The 19,318-nt window shown below is 40.9% G+C and overlaps 1 protein-coding gene across 7 annotated transcripts in view; it reads left to right on the forward strand.

The window, feature by feature from the left end:
• The window catches only part of LOC140482978 (tyrosine-protein phosphatase non-receptor type 14-like), a 259,454-nt gene that overhangs the window by 94,053 nt on the left and 146,083 nt on the right, over window positions 1-19,318 (forward strand). The gene's annotated exons all lie outside the window — the stretch shown is intronic.

Consider the following 19,318-nt stretch of genomic DNA (forward strand, 5'->3'; position numbering starts at 1 on the left):
AATTATAGATATTTTTAGTCAACCTACTTAAACATGTTGTACCATGTCTCCTGGAACAGTGGGACTTGAAAGCCAGGCCTTTTGATCCAGCGCAAGGGAATTACCACTGCACCACAGGAGCGCTTGTTAAATAAGCATTCTATTTCTGGTTATTCTTAATCAACCTGTTCAGGCATCTGTCTAAGGCAGGTGGAACTTGTACCTGGATCTTTTGGCCCATGATTAAAGTTTTGTCTGTAAGTCTCAGGCCAACTATATGCATTGAGAGTAGTCTTTTGTTTGCCATCCATAATCAGTGTTGCAGCCTCCTTGGAAAACAAAGCACAAACTTCTGTGTTCTCCCTACTGTCCATGACCAGCTCCAGTTCACCTTTGGCCACCTCATCTGTTTAGCTAACTTGGCAAAACAAGGTGAAAAATCATTTAAAGTCCCTTTTTTGTCAGACTTTTAGAGGTCTTGCACAAATTGATACAGTTTCCTGCTATATTTTGGGTTGCCCTTACATTCTGCCCCATTAGGGAATGTTCTTGAGCTTAAGACATTCAGCTTTTTCTTTTTGAGCTTTCTAAGCAGGTATTCCCTTTCTCTTTCTTGCCTCGCTTCTTCTTTTTCCTTTCTCTTCCCTTCATAATTCCAATTTCAGCCTTTCCTTTTTCTTTCCCCCATTCATTTCTCTGAAACTCTCAGATTTTTCCATATTTAAGGTTTTTAAACTTATTTTTTTTCATTTTTTAATTCCAGCTCCTTCATCAGCAATTGAATTCTGTCTAATTTGATTCAATTTTCTTGTAGGCAAAAATGAGGCCTGCAGATGCCGGAGACTAGAGTCAAGATTAGAGTGGTGCTGGAAATGTACAGCAGGTCAGGCAGCATCCTGATGAAGGGCTCTTGCCCGATACGTCGATTTTCCTGCTCCTCGGATGCTGCCTGACCTGTGCATTTCCAGCACCACTCTAATGTTGACTCAATTTTCTTGTCCCAAGCCAATTTCGGATGCTATGTAAATATCCCAGTGTCTGCTTTCTTTACCTCCTTTTTTTTAAAAATTCTAACTTCAACTAGTCTGCTAACGCTAATAGTTTAGCTTTGGTTACTTTTCATAAATCAGTCCAGGATAGGTCTTCCATTCTCACAGAATCACAAAGTGTTTTACTTTCGAGGGAGGTTATTCAGCTTCTGTTTCTGCACCAGCTCTCCAAAGGAACACCCTCACTTATTGACTTTTTTTCATACTCTTACACATTGGTTAGGTCCCATTAAATAATCAAAGTGCTGTACAGTTCTCATATAACCTCCCCTGTTTTTGTAAATTGTACAGAATGGACAAGGCCCTGCAAGGTTCTTCCATTTCTCTGAGCTTCTCAGTGCCCTGCCATCCATTTGACTATTCCCTGTTCCTGCTTCCAAAATGCATCACCCTACATTTCAATGCTATGTGTCAGTTATCTGTTCATCTGACGTCTGATCAATCTGCCCCCATGCTTGTGTACCCTAAGGCCACTTCCTCACCTTTCAACCACCCAGCTAACCTTTTGTATCATCTACAAACTTGACACCTTTCTTTGCTTAACCCCCCACCCCGATCCCCGACCCCATTAGTTTCTTCTATATCATTTACACATATCACAATTAGGAATACTGTACTCTGGACTCCTATCACACAAATAGCCTTCTATTAGCACATTCGATGTTCTACTACAAAAAGCCAATTTGGATCCAACTTGCTAGGTACACCGGATGTTATATGTTTTTACCTTCTTTTTCAGTCTCCTATGTGGGGCCTTGTCAAAGGCTAATCTGAAATCCACATAAAATACTTCAACTTCATTTCTCTTATCTGCACACCTGCTCACCTCCCATTCAATTAAACATGTTTGGTGTGATCTCCTCCTGACAAAGCCATGCTTAGTTATCCCTGATCAAACCTTGCCTCTCCAAGTGGACATTAATTCTTTCCTTCAGTTTCCTTCACTAGTTTCCCTACCAATGATGTGAGACACACCAGTCTGTAATTCCTGGTTGATCTCTACCACCTGTTTTGAAAAGTGGAACCATCTTAGCTAACCACTAGTGCAATGGCACCTCCTCTGTGGTAAGAGAGTAATTAAAAACCGGGGTCGGAATTGCCATAATATCCTCCATCGTTTTCCACAGCAACTTGGATACAACTCATTCAGACCTGGGGATTTGTCTGCCTTTAAGCCCACCAAGACCTCCAATATCACCTCCATTCCTTTATGTAAATCAGCTCAAGAACCTCACTGTCCCTCTTTTCAAATTCTGTACTAACATCCTCCTCCTGGTTAAAGAATGAGTGAAGTACTTATTTATCACCCTCCATGCACAGTTGCCCTCTTAATCCCAAATGGGTCCTACTCTTTCCCTGGTTGTTCTCATGCCTCCTGTCAGGTCTCCTATTTGCTGTCATAAGTTCCTACTTGACTTTCTATACTCCACTCAGACGTGTATTGATTTTGCTCCTTTTAGTACCTATTTAAAAGCCTTCCTTTCCCTCTTATCCAGTTGTGAATATTTCAGCACATTCCAGGTTCTCTGGGCTTGCTCTTCTTACATTTCAACCTAAAGGGAGCATGTTGAGCCTTTACCCTCCCCAATTCCTTTTTGAATGGGCCCCATTATTCTGCTGCAGATTTACCCACAATTTGCTGTCCCCAGTCATTGGCCAGAATTGGCCTTAATTTCATAAAATCTGCACCCCTTCAAATCTCTGTTTTACAGACAATCTTTCTCTGAATCCGCAACAAATGTATGGTTGCTATTACAACAATGCTTCCCTCCTGCCACTTTGACCACCTGCCTGGCTTTGTTCTCCTATGGAGACATTTCTTCAGCCAGAGAGTGGTGGGCCTGTGGAATTCGTTACCAGAGTGCAGTGCAGGCTGGGACGCTAAATATCTTCTAGGCAGAAATTGATAAATTCTTGATGTCACAAGGAATTAAGGGCTACGGGGCGAATGCGGGTAAGTGGAGTTGAAATGCCCATCAGCCATGATTGAATGGCGGAGTGGACTCGATGAGCTGAATGGCCTTACTTCCGCTCCTATGTCTTATGGTCTATGGTCCTGAATTAGCTTCAGCAATGCTCCATCCCTTGTTGAACCAGTTCATGTTGATGTAAAAAGCTCTCCAGAATACATTTTCAATAAATCTGCCCCCTATAAACTCTTAACACTATACTATCCCAATTGATGTGGAAGTTGAAATCACCTAATATAATAATCCTATTATTTTACACCCTGAGAAACTCCACTACAGATCTTCCTCCATCTGAACAATATTGATTAACTGCTATTTTCGTGTTCTCTTGTTTCCTAACATTCAAAGTTTTTTTTGTACACGTTACTGTTGTCTGTTTTATTCTATGTGCTGTAACTCTGGAAAGATTTTCATAATTGCCAAAGTCATCTTGTTTTAATAATACTCAAAACTTAGTGCATTTCTTTTTTATCCATTTCTAAATATTACTATTCCACTTTTATTTGCACATTGATAGCATTGAGTATCTTGCACACCTCCAATTTTTTTAATTTGAAAAAAATGGGAGGAGTGCATTCTGTCCAGTTCCAGTACTCCATGGGTCAAACTGTAATTTAATTGTTTATATAAATTCTGATTGGTAATAGTCCTATGTATATTAGCCTAAGAATAAAAAGATCCATCAATCAGATTTGTTTAATGAACACAAAAGTATTGACTTTATTATAAAGCAAAACTTCATCAAGGTAGATGCAAGAGTAGTTAGCGCACACAGTTTGAAAAATTGAATTGAAGTACAAAAATATGTATTTGACCCTCTAAATAATCCAAAACACACATACCTGCATCAAGTGGAGTGGAAATAAAGATGATTTCTATTTTGCAGAGATTTGCTTTGAGAAAATAAAGGAATAATGTTGGCTAAACAAGTTAGATCAGTAGGAAAACAGGTATCAAAGAATATAAACCATGGCTGTGGATTTGACCCAGCACACACACACACACATTCCATTAAAGATATGTGGTTGCCTTTGGCATCCTGGCAGACATAGCTTGCTCAGGAAACACCAGTCATTTTTGAAGAGGGCATATGGGTTCCATGCTGGATTTGTAACAAGATTATTTCAGAAACGGGAGAAAGATGAATTGTGCAGCCTTTCCTCAACAGGTGGTTTCCTGAAACTGACAACTAAACAATCTCTACACAAAACACTGTACAAACAAGACAGCTTAAAACCCAGCAGATGATTTCTGAGAATTGAGTCCAAGCATTGGTCCAAAACATGTGATTTCACAAAAGTGTCTATTTAATAAGATGTTCAAATGTATCCTTTCATTGAGCTCTTTTTCAATAAGGAAAAAGTTCAGGTATGTCAATAGAACTTGAAATAAGTCATTATTTTCCAAATCCTTCAAATTGCTAGTCCTTCAAAAAATTATTAAACATGTGGCCTATCAGGAAGCTGACTTAAATGGTTTAAAACTAGCTATGAAAATCATGAGGTGAATCTATGGATTCAACCCTTAAACATTCAACATTAAACAGAGGACCCTGTGGTGGATATTTGATGCAATGGTTAAAAGCAGAGTGGTGAGTGGGCATAATGCAGAGGTGGATTGTGGTAGCAATAGGTTGAGGATAGTGGTGTGGTTGTCTCCACCAGTGGTGATCATGTTTTTAGTTACCGAGAGTTTAAACTTGGAACTTTCTGACACTCTTTTAAAACCTGCCCCTTTAATTAAGCTTTTAGACTGTGTGAAATTTTGATTTATAAAGCATCTGAGAGGTGCCTAACAATTAAAGGTGTTTTATTTTTACAAGTGTCCATGTTGAAGACAGATAAAAGGTCAGGAAGAGTCAGCGAGCCATGCCTCTTGGGCATGTGCTGTGACTGACGATTGCAGTTTTAAGGCAAAAGTGAGGACTGCAGATACTGGAGATCCGAATCGAGATTAGAGTGGTGCTGGAAAAGCACAGCAGGTCAGGCGGCATCTGAGAAGCAGGAAAATCGACGTTTTGGACAGCAACGTTTTCTGATGAAGGGCTTTTATCCGAAACGTTGATTTTCTTGCTCCTCAGATGTTGTCTGACATGCTGTGCTTTTCCAGCACCACTCTAATCTTGACTCTGATTGCAGTTTTAATGTGTGGGGTAGGCTGAAAAATTGATGAAATGTTGATGATAGATGCAAGTATTTTTCCAAATTAAAATACAAATTTTCAATACTACATCAGCTGTGTTTACAGATTGTGAGTAGGGTTTTTCCCATGCCTCACTGCTTATGTCAGTGTACAATTTTTGATTTGTGCTGTCTCTTCAACAAATAAGATTTTCTGATTGTGACATGGTCGCATTTTCTAATTTTAGTAATCCTTTTGAATAGTTTTTAAAACATGTTTTATTTAAAGTTTTTCCCTCCGATCAGGAGAGTTTACTTTCAATTGAAACTGTTTATGCATTTATAACCATTAAAGTGCATGGTCAAAGAGTGTGGTGCTAGAAAAGGCTCCGATGAGCAGGAGAATTGATGTTTCAAGCATAAGCTCTTTATCAACATTCCTAATGATGGGTTTATGCTTGAAGTGTCGATTCTCCTGATCGGCTGTGCTTTTCCAGCACCACACTCTCTACTCTGATCTCCAGCATCTGCAGTCCTCACTTCCTCCTTAAAACTCATGGTGTCAGCATCCTGGTAAAGGATCTGCTAATGATGTCTTCTCTGTAAAAACTGTTGACAAACATCATGTTGTGATATTTTACAAATGGTGATGGCTTGAGAATGATTGATTTGATTATGATTTCCTTTTTTTTTCTCAAACTACCGTTGACCTTTCTGTAGTCATCATGCTAATGGCTGCTCATAGACATTAAATCTCTCCTGAAAAGAGATTTTATGCGGTTTGGCCAATTTAGATCGAATGTATCAAGTGGAATGTTCCTAACAACAGCATCAGAATTTGAATTTGCAGTTATGCAAGATACTTTAATATAGTAAAGCTGTTTTTTGTCATTGCATATCTTGAACATAGTTATTGTATTTTGTGGAAACATGATCTACCAAAATGAGCACATTTTTAGATACTTTACTCAAGAACAAAATTTTGTTTGAAAGTTAATTTCTTGTGTTTATAAACACATTAGACAATATAAATGGTGACTATATGTTTCAATAACTCAAATTTGCCAGAGGTAAACTGATACTGCTAATTATTCATCACAGTTACACTTGGCCATAAACTGTCCATAGGCTTAATTTTTAACCAGAATTCTGTGGTTATAAAGCTGTTTTAACACAGTACCCTCTACAGGAGATTTGATGTCAGTGCAAACAATCTACTGAACCAATCAGATTAATGAATCCTTGCAGAGGCAGACCCTCAAAACTGGGAAATGTAAACTAAAATAGTTAACTCATTGCCAGGTTATGTGCAGAAAGTCAAAGGAAGAGATCGAAAAGAATGATGGGAGAGAAATAAAATATGCAAAGACTTGAAGTTTATTTCAACTCCTTTATATAATTTTCTATCAATAATTAAAATGTAAAGGAATGAGACTCAGATAATTTTCCATCCAGAGAGTTTGCTTGTCAGAAATTAAGATTCCATTGTACTGCTAATATTTATTCATTCCAATGAATAAATCCCAACTTTTTCTGGTGAGTTCGTTTGTTAAGTTTTGCAACTTCACACTGTTTCAGTGCCAAGTCTCTCTCTGAGTTACAAGTGTAAAAACGTGAGTTAGCCTGCTTCTCCACACAAGACAGTGATTTCCTGATATCTGCATTTAATAATGCTTAGATAAATGAAGTAAGTTCCTGTCCAATTTATACTTTAATGAGTGCTAATAGTCTCACTGATATGTTTACCACGAACCTGGACCATTGCTGTTTCCATTCAAATTTTTATTTCAGTGAATGGAATCTTTTTTTTCTTATAGCTGATACAGATAAAGTAAACTTATATATAATCTTTTGTATGACGACATCCTTCGGGAAAATGTTTTTGCTTTGGCCTTTTTTTTTAAGAAGAGGTCATTAATGTTTTTATCAACTGCAGTCACAGCACGCCCAGTGGATTCTTCAATATGTCCAGCGTTAACTGATTTATTGAGTAAGTAAACACAGTGAGGGGCTTGTTCATGATTGGAAATGCCCAAATTTAATCTTTTGTTGTGCTGATTAACTTGACAACTGCCTGGTTGGAGTACATTTTGATCCAGTGTCGTCTGTCAAGGAAAGAAATAATGCTTTGAGGTTGCCACTCTGGATCACTAGTGAATGGCATGTGCTGGGAAGTGCAGGAATAGTTATCAGAGTTGATCAGGCTGTGATGCCCTTGGAGACAGACAGGTTCCAGCTACTCAACTAGCTATTAGGTGTAGTAGTGGGTAGGTGGTGGTCTGAAGGGTGGGCTCTCTGGGATCTCTTGAATTCTGTCCAGATGGGAGGAAGCAACTGGAATTTTTCAAGAATAGGACTTGGATCTCCTGCTCAATGTAAAGAATGAACTTTCATCAGTTTTTGTGATTTATTATGGCCTCAGGACATCACCAGGGCATTCAGTGTATATAAAATTACTCTATGGAACGTATTACTCTGTGTAGGCAAATGCAACAGTCAGTTTGCATGCACCACAAACAGTAAAGGAATGAGTGATGATTGAATTAGGACCATGAAAGTAAATTGAGTTTGATAGCCCGGACACAGGGAAGTATTCCAACTCTTTTGTTTAGATTGTGTTATTGGGTGTTTTTACATCTGATTGATCAGGCAGGAAGGATTTTGGTTTAATATGTGTTCTGAAAGATAAGAATCCAGACATTGCAGCATTTCTGCATTAACAGACTGAAGTGTCCATTCGACCATTTGTTTAAATTCATGAATCCTTGATCATTTGAGTCATGGAGAAAGTACCACTCTAGCACAGTTTCGAGAGAAGCAGGGCAGCTTAACAGCAGCTTCCTCAGTTCTGTGCTTAACTGTGACTTCTGTGGTTTCTGGAATTTGCTGTTCAACCTCACCTTAAGCTAGCATGGACACATTGAAATCAGTATTTTTGTGAAAAAAGCACTTCTTTCAACTATGTACTTTCTTCCCATGTCAACCTATCCCCACTGTCCATTCCACATCTGTCTAGCTGGAGGTCAATGATCAACACTTGGGAGTAGCATGGGACATAGCGCAGTAACTGAGGGGAAGTAGCCTTGAGGCCAGAAGTCAGTAACCAGTGCCCAAGTCCACAGAGTAGTAAGGATCAATACCAAAGCACAGGAAATAACAAGCAATGAAAACCAGTAATTCGGGCTAGAGAGTGACAAACGGTGATGACCAATACATGAGCCTAGGTAGCAATGAGAGAAAGTGCCAATATCTGCGCTAAGAGAACAACGAGAGGGCCAGTAACTTTTGACTAGAGTGTGTCAAGAGCAAGAGCCCAACCAGTTCTGTGCTTCAGTGTTAAACTATCTAAAAACCTATGCAGTGCAGAGTGCCAAGTATAATTCCTGTCCCATTGTGGTATTTATAAATGTGGTTTTTCTCTTTTTCTCCAGCACTACAGTTGTGCAGTACACTCCCCAGTCTCTCAACCCTTGCCAATACAAGCACTTGGAAAGCCCATAGGATTTCAGCCACGGTTGTTGCTATGATCATTCTGTGGTTAACAAACAGCAGCCAGGATTCAAATAGGTTTAATGTCTGAATACTTTACTTTTCTTTCATACAGCAATGCCAGAATGCATTGTCACTGCACAGTACTCGATGCAGCAATGGAGCAGAATACTAAGAGAAAATCAAACTGGCCGATACCCTTTCAGGATGGAATTTCCTGTGGGGAAGTATTCGGGAAACCACACCTGGAATTATTTATTTTGTCAACTCAAGTTGGCTGCCAATTCTATTAGACACACCTGAAAGGAATATTCAGCATAAACAATTATGTGAGCCTTCACCAAATAAAAAACACTTCAGGCAATTGATGGAGTCAGATGATGATCATGAAACCATCTTGTTGTTCATGACTTTACAGTTTGAACTATATAATAAAATTAATGTTTAGACATTACAACCATGTATTTTAGTCAATTTAACAATGCAGACTTTGAATTTACTTGGCTAACTTTAGTTAAATTCACTCAGCTTTTGTAATGGTTGACAGTGGTGACCAGGCACTCCATACAGTCAACACACCATGGTATCCTTATAAGAGATTAGGATTAGAAGATATTCAGCTGTAAACTCTCAGTAATTCATTCACAGTGATTGCCAAGAGATACCATTTGTATCATGTAATTTCATCTATGTCAAGTACTATTTTCAGCCTGTAAACATTCTCGAGTTGCTCTACGCATTCCCAAAGGAGCTACTGAAAGTTTTCTTCACCAATTGCTTATTTGTTGAAAAAACACTCATTCTTGCCTTGAGGCAGTTAAATGTTTAGCTGAGTAAGCTATCCAGTGTCAGAGTAATGGTCTTTTTTGCAATGATTAAATTGCAGTAATCATTCTGTTTAGCTGTTATTTCCCTTTTCTAATTCCATCTTGTGGCATTTGAGGTATTTGCTCCAGGCCTGTTTTCCTCAGGCAGGGGAGAAAGTGATCAGACTAGACCCCATTGTGATTGTGCATACAGCTCTGTTATGGATATTATTAACGGGGTGAATCTATTGTAGAAATTGATAAATCCTCCTCTAAGAAGTGACAAAGTGCACAGAATTCTCTTTACTGTGAAATTGTTGGTTTAGTCACTTGAAGAATCCGAAGTTAAGGCCCCTGGGCTATGAGTTTACTTAACTTTGCTTCAACAACGAAGTTATTAGTGATTTTTTTTTCTGTTAACATGTGTATCAAGGAGAAAGTGAGGACTGCAGATGCTGGAGATCAGAGCTGAAAATGTGTTGCTGGAAAAGCGCAGCAGGTCAGGCAGCATCCAAGGAGCAGGAGAATCGATGTTTCGGGCATGAGCCCTTCTTCAGGAATGAGGAGAGTATGCCAAGCAGGCTAAAATAAAAGGTAGGGAGGAGGGGACTTGGGGGAGGGGCGTTGGAAATGTGATAGGTGGAAGGAGGTTAAGTGAGGGTGATAGGCTGGAGTGGGGGTGGAGGCGGAGAGGTCAGGAAGAAGATTGCAGGTTAGGAAGGTGGTGCTGAGTTTGAGAGTTGGGACTGAGACAAGATGGGGGGAGGGGAAATGAGGAAACTGGAGAAATCTGAGTTCATCCCTTGTGGTTGGAGGGTTCCTAGGCGGAAGATGAGGCGCTCTTCCTCCAGCCGTCGTGTTATGGTCTGGCGATGGAGGAGTCCAAGGGCCTGTATGTCCTCGGTGGAGTGGGAGGGAGAGTTGAAGTGTTGAGCCACTGGGTGGTTGGGTTGGTTGGTCTGGGTGTCCCAGAGGTGTTCTCTGAAACGTTCCGCAAGTAAGTGGCCTGTCTCCCCAATATAGAGGAGGCCACATCAGACAAGGGAGGCACGGTAATAGTTTGGCGCACCGACCTTTACATCGCTGAGGCTAAATGCCAGCTCGCAGACACCTCCTCCGACTGGAGGGAAGTAAGGGGGGAGGTGTGGACGCACGTTTTGCATTTCTTGCGGTTGCAGGGGAAGGTTTCAGAAAACACCTCTGGGACACCCGGACCAACCAACCCAACCACCCCATGGCTCAACAATTCAAGTCCCCCTCCCACTCCACCAAGGACATGCAGGTTCTTGGACTCCTCCTCTTACTGCCCCCTTGACCATGACCCCACCTCCCACTACCAAACCATCATCTCCCAGACCATCCATAACCTCATCACCTCAGGGGGTCTCCCATCCACCGCCTCCAACCTCAAAGTCCCACAACCCCGCACCGCCCGTTTCTACCTCCTCCCCAAAATCCACAAACCTGACTGCCCTGGCCAACCCATTGTCTCAGCCTGCTCCTGCCCCACCGAACTCATCTATGCATATCTCGACACGGTCCTGCCCCCCTTAGTCCAAGAGCTCCCCACCTACATTTGGGACACCACCCATGCCCTCCACCACCTCCTTGATTTTCGCTTCCCCAGTCTCCAATGCCTTATCTTCACCATGGACATCCAGTCCCTGTACATCTCCATCTCCCATCATGAAGGACTCAAAGCTGTCTGCTTCTTCCTTTTCCGCCGTAGCAACCAGTACCCTTCCACCGACACCCTCCTTCGACTGTCTGAACTGGTCCTCACTCTGAACAACTTCTCTTTCCAATCTTCTCACTTCCTCCAAACCAAAGGAGTAGCCATGGGCACCCGCATGGGCCTCAGCTATGCCTTCCTCTTCGTAGGATATGTGGAACATTCTCTCTTCCGCAGCTACACTGGCACCACCCCCCTCCTTTTCCTCCACTACATCGATGACTGTCTGTATCGGCACTGCCTCGTGCTCCCATGAGGAGGTTAAACAGTTCATCCACTTTACCAACACCTTCCACCCCGACCTCAAATTTACCTGGACCATCTCAGACTCCTCCCTCCCCTTCCTAGACCTCTCCAGTTCTATCTCGGGCAACCGAATCAACACGGACACTTACTATAAACCAACCGACTCCCACAGCTACCTAGACTACACCTCCTCCCACCCTGCCCCCTGTGAAAACGCCATCCCATATTCCCAATTCCTTCGTCTCCGCCGCATCTGCTCCCAAGAGGACCAGTTCCAATACTGAACAACCCAGATGGCCTCCTTCAAAGACCACAATTTCCCCCCAGATGTGATAGACGATGCACTCCACCACATCTCCTCCACTTCCCGCTCCCCCGCCCTTGACCCCGCCCCTCCAATCACCACCAGGACAGAACCCCACTGGTCCTCACCTACCACCCCACCAACCTCTATATACATAATATCATCCGTCGTCATTTCTGCCACCTCCAAACGGACCCCATCACCAAGGATATATTTCCCTCCCCTCCCCTATCAGTGTTCCGAAAAAACCGCTCACTCCGTGACTCCCTCGTCAGGTCCACACCTCCCACCAACCCAACCTCCACTCCCAGCACCTTCCCCTGCAACCGCAAGAAATGCAAAACTTGCGCCCACACCTCCCCCCTTACTTCCCTCCAAGGCCCCAAGGGATCCTTCTATATCTGCCACAAATTCACCTGCACCTCCACACACATCATTTACTATATCCACTGCACCCGACAGGCCGCCTACTTGCGGAACGTTTCAGAGAACACCTCTGGGACACCCGGGCCAACCGGACCAACCAACCCAACCACCCCGTGGCTCAACACTTCAACTCCACCAAGGACATGCAGGTCCTTGGACTCCTCCATCGCCAGACCATAGCAACACGACGGCTGGAGGAAGAGCACCTCATCTTCCACCTAGGAACCCTCCAACCACAAGGGATGAACTCAGATTTCTCCAGTTTCCTCACTTTCCCCTCCCCCCACCTTGTCTCAGTCCCAACTCTCAAACTCAGCACCACCTTCCTAATCTGCAATCTTCTTCCTGACCTCTCCGCCCCCACTCCCACTCTGGCCTATCACCCTCACCTTAACCTCCTTCCACCTATCACATTTCCAATGCCCCTTCCCCAATTCCCTCCTCCCTACCTTTTTATCTTAGCCTGCTTGGCACACTCTCTTCATTCCTGAAGATGGGCTCATGCCCGAAACATCAATTCTCCTGCTCCTTGGATGCTGCCTGACCTGCTGCGCTTTTCCAGCAACACATTTTCAACATGTGTATCAAGCCAGCATATATACTTTATACCTGTGTGTGACAGCAACTCCAGTGCAGAGGTCTCTATGTTTGAAGTGTGTTCTGATGGCGCATTTTTGTTTTAGGATGATTTTTCAAATTTCCATGATTACTGTGCATAGGTGGCCTGTTTTCGTTTAAACACTTGTTGCTACTTCACATTGCTTCTATCAAGTCCCTCTCTCCTCTCCCTCTCTTAACCCCTTTCGTCTCTTTTCCCCTCTCCCAACTCCCTCGCACTTGCTTTGTTATCTGCATTGCTACTTCTCACTTGCCTCTTCGCTTTACCTCCCACCCCCACGCCATAAAGCCTCATTTCTTGCTGCTTGTTTCTCCCTACTCCTGACCTCCCCCTTCCTACTTGCTGTTGAGGATAGAATACTGGTGTCTAAACAGTAGAGGCATTTGTCTTAGCACCATGTTTTCCTGTGTGTTAGCAATAAGTGCAGTTTGCATAACATTTAAAGCGTAATTAGTAAGGACTGTTAGTAGCTCTATAGAAAATAGCTGCTTCCTGTGAAGGTTGGTGTAAAATTCCCTAACTCCAAAAGACTCTGACGTCCACAGATTGTGTGTGGAGCAAATGCAAGTTCAACATTCACTCTTTTAAAACCATTATTTTAAAAGGCAACAAGTAGAAAAAGGCTTATTTAGATGAATGAGAAGCTTTTTTTGGTGGAGTCAGATTCAGACAGCCAATCGGCTTTTAATGTAAAAACTATAGGTCAGCATGCTAACCCATCCTCCTTTGTATGTGGTTTATTGGGGGAGGGGCTATGATTTTTCTACAGCTCATTTCCATTCAGCATGGTGCTATTTAAGAATACATTCGCTCTACTGAACAAGGGACAATTAACACCAAAGGAGGACAGGATTGTGTTTAAAATGTTTGCTGAAAGAGTGAGGAAAAAAAGAATTGTTAACCAAAAATCTTGGTATCCAGCAAAGAATAGTAGTTATATCAAAAACTATTTGTGCCCTAAAGACATGAGCATTCTCAAGATTTCCTTTCTGAACTTGGCATAATTTGTGAAGAGAAACTTTCTTTCCATCTTGAAAAAATGAATAACATTTGTAATTTCTCTTGCAAATACATTGGCTACAATAACCTCATCATTCTGACCAAAGAGAATAGTGTCAATACAATGAATAATTTTTGGTGCAAAGGTGAAATTCTGAAGGAGAGGGAAGTCAAGAATAATCATTGAGAACAATTGTATAAGTGATTTGGCAAGTAGCCATCTTCAAAACTTTGATCTCTGCTTAATCAGGGTTCCACAAGTTTGTTGTTGTGTTTTATCAAAAACAGCATGCAATCCCTTGAAGGAAGAATTACCACAGGGATCCTGTACTTTTAACGTGGACATTGATAACATGAAAAAAAGTCTTATTCATTGTAATTTGTAACAACTTTTAATAAAGCTCTACTTTTCCTTTTCAAAATAAAATCAATACACTTACCAACGCCTGGCCAGCCTCATTGTTTTCATGTGTCAAAAAATAAAATTTCTGCATTTTCAACCTTATGGTCTTCAAATGATTGCAGTTAAATTAAGCTGACTATTGTTCCCTTCCTTTCCCTTGATTAAGAGCTCATTATGTGAGAACAAAAAGCAGATTATTTGATATAATTCATTTAAGAAGAGAGAAGCTTTATTCTATATTGAAACTAATTTACCATATGTGCACATTAAAGTTAGGTTTGTGGCACCAAATGTTTCACCAAAAGGTGGGTGCATAAGTCAACACCCTGCTATTTTCAAGGGGTTGGCATCTACATTTTCCCATCATCTTATTACCTAACTGTTTATGGTGGTACATCAGCTGGCCCTAAAGATGGCAGTTTGGGGATTTAGTTTTCACTTACACTGTTCCCCAAACTAGCTTTGCATCAGGGTTAGTTTGACAAGATTTTTTTTAGTCAACTTTGTCTTTTTGACCATGGATCAGTTATCAACAATTTGGACAAAGGAGAGGAATCTCACCACAATCTGTTTCATTGTGCTGGATTAGTTGATAATGCATTCTTCCATATTTCAATATTTGATAGAATAATTTTCTTGTCTTTAGTTTGAAAAAGTCAACTTCAAGAAATCAACAAAGGCTTTGCAGCAGGCAATTTATAAAATGTTGGTCTGCCAAAGCTTCAACGATCTTGACTCTATGAAAATTAATTTCACTCTGAATGCAGTTGTCTAATAGTGATCCATAGCATAACAGAGGTATCTGTTAGCTTTACAGTACATTATGAAAACATCCTTCTCTCACCTGTGTTTATGATATGGCTCGCACTGTAACAATACTATTTGTGTAATTTCATTAATTAATCCTTCTTATTACACGGTAGCAAATCTTGGATTCCTTGTACTGCAGTTGGTTCATCAATGGTCTAAAAAACTTGAACATCATCCAGGAATGCATTTGCCACCATATTATTGCAATGTGGATACCCAATTTATATGCAAATTCGAATCATCACTGTAGTAGCTTTATTACCTGCAAATCTAATTTTGCATTTTTTTTTGCCATTCTCCACACTAACAAGAGACAAATACTCATTAATATTTTCGGCACCTTATAATTTCTTGCATCCACTCACTGATTCTATATCTGGGCTTTCCAAGCCAATACCCTTTCTCATTATTACACTGATGTCATCTTTACTAACAATGATATGCCTCCTTCCTAAACATTCAGTACCCTTAAATTCAGTCCTATTGGTCACCATACGGTACTGAGTAACCCAGTGATCAATATGTCAAGTTCTTGCTTTTAAATTTATTTTCTAGTTCCTGTATTGTGTACACAGGATTTCATCCCTTTTTTTACTCATGTTACTGTGTCTGACATGGATCATGACCTCTAACTATTTGCTCTTCTCCTTCATGCTGTCCTGCAACTGCTTAGTGATGTGCTTGAGCCTAGCACATTGGAAAGCAACATATCAAGCTGTCCTTAAGCAGCTGCAGAAACAGCTAGCTTTTCCCCTTACAGGAGAATATACTACTGTTTTTCCACAAGCTTCCCCCCCCCCACCACCCTGCCAACCATTTTCTTCAGTTTGTAAAGCCTGTCTGCATAAGTGAACTATTGCAATGTAAGGCATGAGGTATGAACTTTGTATTCACGTGCAGTTTCATACATTTATTTAGCAAAAAATTCAGTGTTAATCATAAAGGCATTAGAAATGATATATCACAAACCGCTGTGCGCACTGCTACCTTTGCAGCATCTGCTTGACAAGGTCCATGGATATGACTGAAGTGAGATATAAGCCAGGTACCAGGATGATTACACTTGACATGCTATGAAGTTTATGCAACTCTCTCAAAGCCCAAGATATTTCTCTTGATAGACATGCCGTGGTCTTTGTATTTGCTGTTGGCCCTCCCCCCTAAATCTGTATTATCTTTTACATTACCCTTACTCCAAAAACATATTATTTAAGCATTTTCTGCTGGGATGAGTTAATAACGTATTTGCAATGTTTTTAGGAAGATATTTTTCAGTTATTTAAAAAATAAGGCATCATTGTTATTAAAGGGAAAAATACAGTAGTTTTTTCTTTATTTCTCTTGATACAATTTTTTAAAAACTAAATTATCTTTTACATTGAGAGCAGATCTCTGCATGTCCCTATTTCATTTAGTGTCAAAATAGTGATCAGGAGCTGGACTTTTATTATAGAAGTGGGTAGTAGGAGTTCAGAAATTTCCCGGCTTGATGCTCCCATCTTTGGAGCAGGACCTTTCTTCCAGGAATTCAAGTGATAATCAGAGTTGGGCCCAATCCCCTAGAAAGTGTTCATATAGTTGGTATTCTAAGATTTTGTCCCAGTTGTAATATGGTAATTAAACACACAACAGCATCTAGCTCTTACACCTTCCCCACAGAGTCCCTTTGCCAACTCATGAAACCCACTGTGTTTAATGAGGTTTAGTTGAGAGGCCAGACCTCCATTAGTCTGTTAAAATCAGTTCTATTTAAATTCTGCATCCATTGGAAAATGCTGTTCATTGACAATTCCTGTTAATTGCACATTATTTATTTTCAAAAGATAGACACCTATTGAGTATCACTAGATTTGCTATTGAGACTTCAAAAAGGTCCAGATGATTGACATGTTTTTAGGGATCTAGGAGAAACAGTTTTTTCCGGAAGGAAATAAAACAAAGTAACGACTGATTTGAAACTTTCCCATACATGCAGTTGATTTGATAAGACTAATTGTTTCTGTAAACTGCTGAATGGACATGGAAGTGCATTGACATGGAGGATGTGGGTGGACAGTAACTGATGGGTGGAGGTATAAAGATGTCATGTGTAAGACCTTTAAAGAACATCCCTTTCCAATGGTTCCCTCAGCCATGACATCAGAGGTCCACTGAACCACGATTCTTTGAGAAGCTGGCCCTGTTGTACATTCGTTATGAAGAGTTTGCCTTTAAGGACATTGTATGCCTATTGTTGAACATCTTCCTGGCAGTTAGTCTGACTTGGGTTTACAAGTTGCTCATACATTATCAGTTGCTTTGCTGGAATGGTTGCTTAAGAGCTTGCAATGTGTTTTATTGTTTCAAATGAATTAGACCATAGATATAACCCCTAATAAGTGGTTGAGTTATTAGACCATTTTTATTAACACATACAATGAACAGTGGTGGGAACCTTCAAGCTGGTGAAGCCTACTTTAATTAGAATTCCTACAGTGTGGAAACAGTCCCTTTGGCCCAACAAGTCCACAACGATCCTCCAAAGAGTAACCCACCCAGACCCATTCCCCTACATCTATCCCTGACTAATGCACCCAGCCTACACATCCCTGAACACTATGGGCAATCTAAATCTAATTCACCTATCGTGCACATCTTTGAATTGTGGGAGGAAATCAGAGCACCTGGAGGAAACCCATGCAGACACTGGGAGAATGTGCAAACTCCACACGTACAATCACCCGAAGGTGGGATTGAACCTGGGTCCCTGGTGCTGTGAGGCAGCAGTGCTAGCCACTGTGCCACCCTCAATGGTCGAGTTATTAGAATGAAAAGTCATTATTGTGAATGAAAAGTCAGAATAAGTAATTTGCAAGTGAAATACTTGATTGACAGTCTTAAATTGTGCTAAACTCTATGGAACAATACTGGATATCTTTGTTCCTTGTAGAGAGTATTGAAAAAGCAGCTCACTGGTAAGCTGACAGTTCCCTATTGAGAGACCAGATGAATTCACTTGAAGAAGGCAACTGATGAGGTTTTGTGCTAGATTGGTAGTAGGCAAGGAAAGATCAAAAACGTATTGTCAAAATGTCCATAACATTCCCTTGTTTAAATTGGGACACAGTATGCTTCCTAACAAAATGTGCTATGGTTAAACAGCCTTCAAAACTATGTTTTTTTTAGATTCAGGTCTGTCCAGTACAGAAAAGCAAGCCATTAAGATTTTCTTAGCAGTTGGGAACAAAGGTCTAGACAGACTCATGCCAAGATTAACAGTCAAAAAGAGCTGAAATGCCTCCAAAATTAGAAGATTAATCCAGAGTCAGATTAAACTTTTATTTTTGTTAACCAGAATTCATGTAATTTTGACAGAATGATATGTATATCACTTCATTAGCTGATACACAGAAAGAGGCTGATTGTTATTTTTCAGTTGGGGAGCAAGCAAACAGAATTATTGGGTTGATAATTGTATCTACATTCATGGAAGCTTTACAGTAAAATTTTTTAAACAAACCAAAGACTTGTAGCAGTGAAGAGCTAGTGAATGAATCTAAGTATAAAGTAATCTTTGCAGATTGACTAAGCTTGGAGATCCTGATTCAAAAGTTGACGCAATCACTAGAACACCCAACTCTAGCAAGCTAAGTGGAAGTTGCAACCTTTTGCATGCATAGGAAATGCCAACTTTCAAACAATTTTGTATGCTTTGGCAGTGGCGATGCACTAGAGCAAAGATTGGTAGCGCTACAAATACTTGTGTGTTGACTGAAACACATGGTGTGCAATCAGTATCTTCAAAGTACGGTAAAGATATCCCACTCAGGAGGAATACATAAATGCCCTCCTGATGAAGGGCTTTTGCCAGAAACATCGATTTACCTGCTCCTTGGATGCTGCCTGACCTGCTGTGCTTTTCCAGCACCACTCTAATCTCCAGCATCTGCAGTACCCACTTTCACTTAGTTGATTTTAACCTTCTTGCAAAACCTCTTCCAAGGATGCCTACCTTGAAGAAGTTCTCCTCCTCTTTCTACAATGATCTCATTGAGTCTCTCACTCTCTCACTCTCAATGCAACCCCCAGGACATCCTGAAGCAGACGAGCTACAACAGCCACACATCCCACCTCAGTGCCTGCCTACAGAATGGACTGATCCCACATGGGGTCTGGACTACATTCAGACAGTGCATTCCAGGCAGCTACCCCAACCCTCTCTGTAGGGGGGGATAAAACTTTCCTTGCACATCTACTTTTTTTCTCCTCTCGTCTTAGACCTGTGCCCCCTAGTATTTGACATTTCCACCCTGGCAAAAAAACACAAACTATCCACCCTGTCTATGCCTCTCATAATTTTATATAACTATATCAGGCTCTGATGCTC

This window comes from Chiloscyllium punctatum, chromosome 11, assembly GCF_047496795.1.
Source record: "Chiloscyllium punctatum isolate Juve2018m chromosome 11, sChiPun1.3, whole genome shotgun sequence".
Lineage (NCBI taxonomy): Eukaryota > Metazoa > Chordata > Chondrichthyes > Orectolobiformes > Hemiscylliidae > Chiloscyllium > Chiloscyllium punctatum.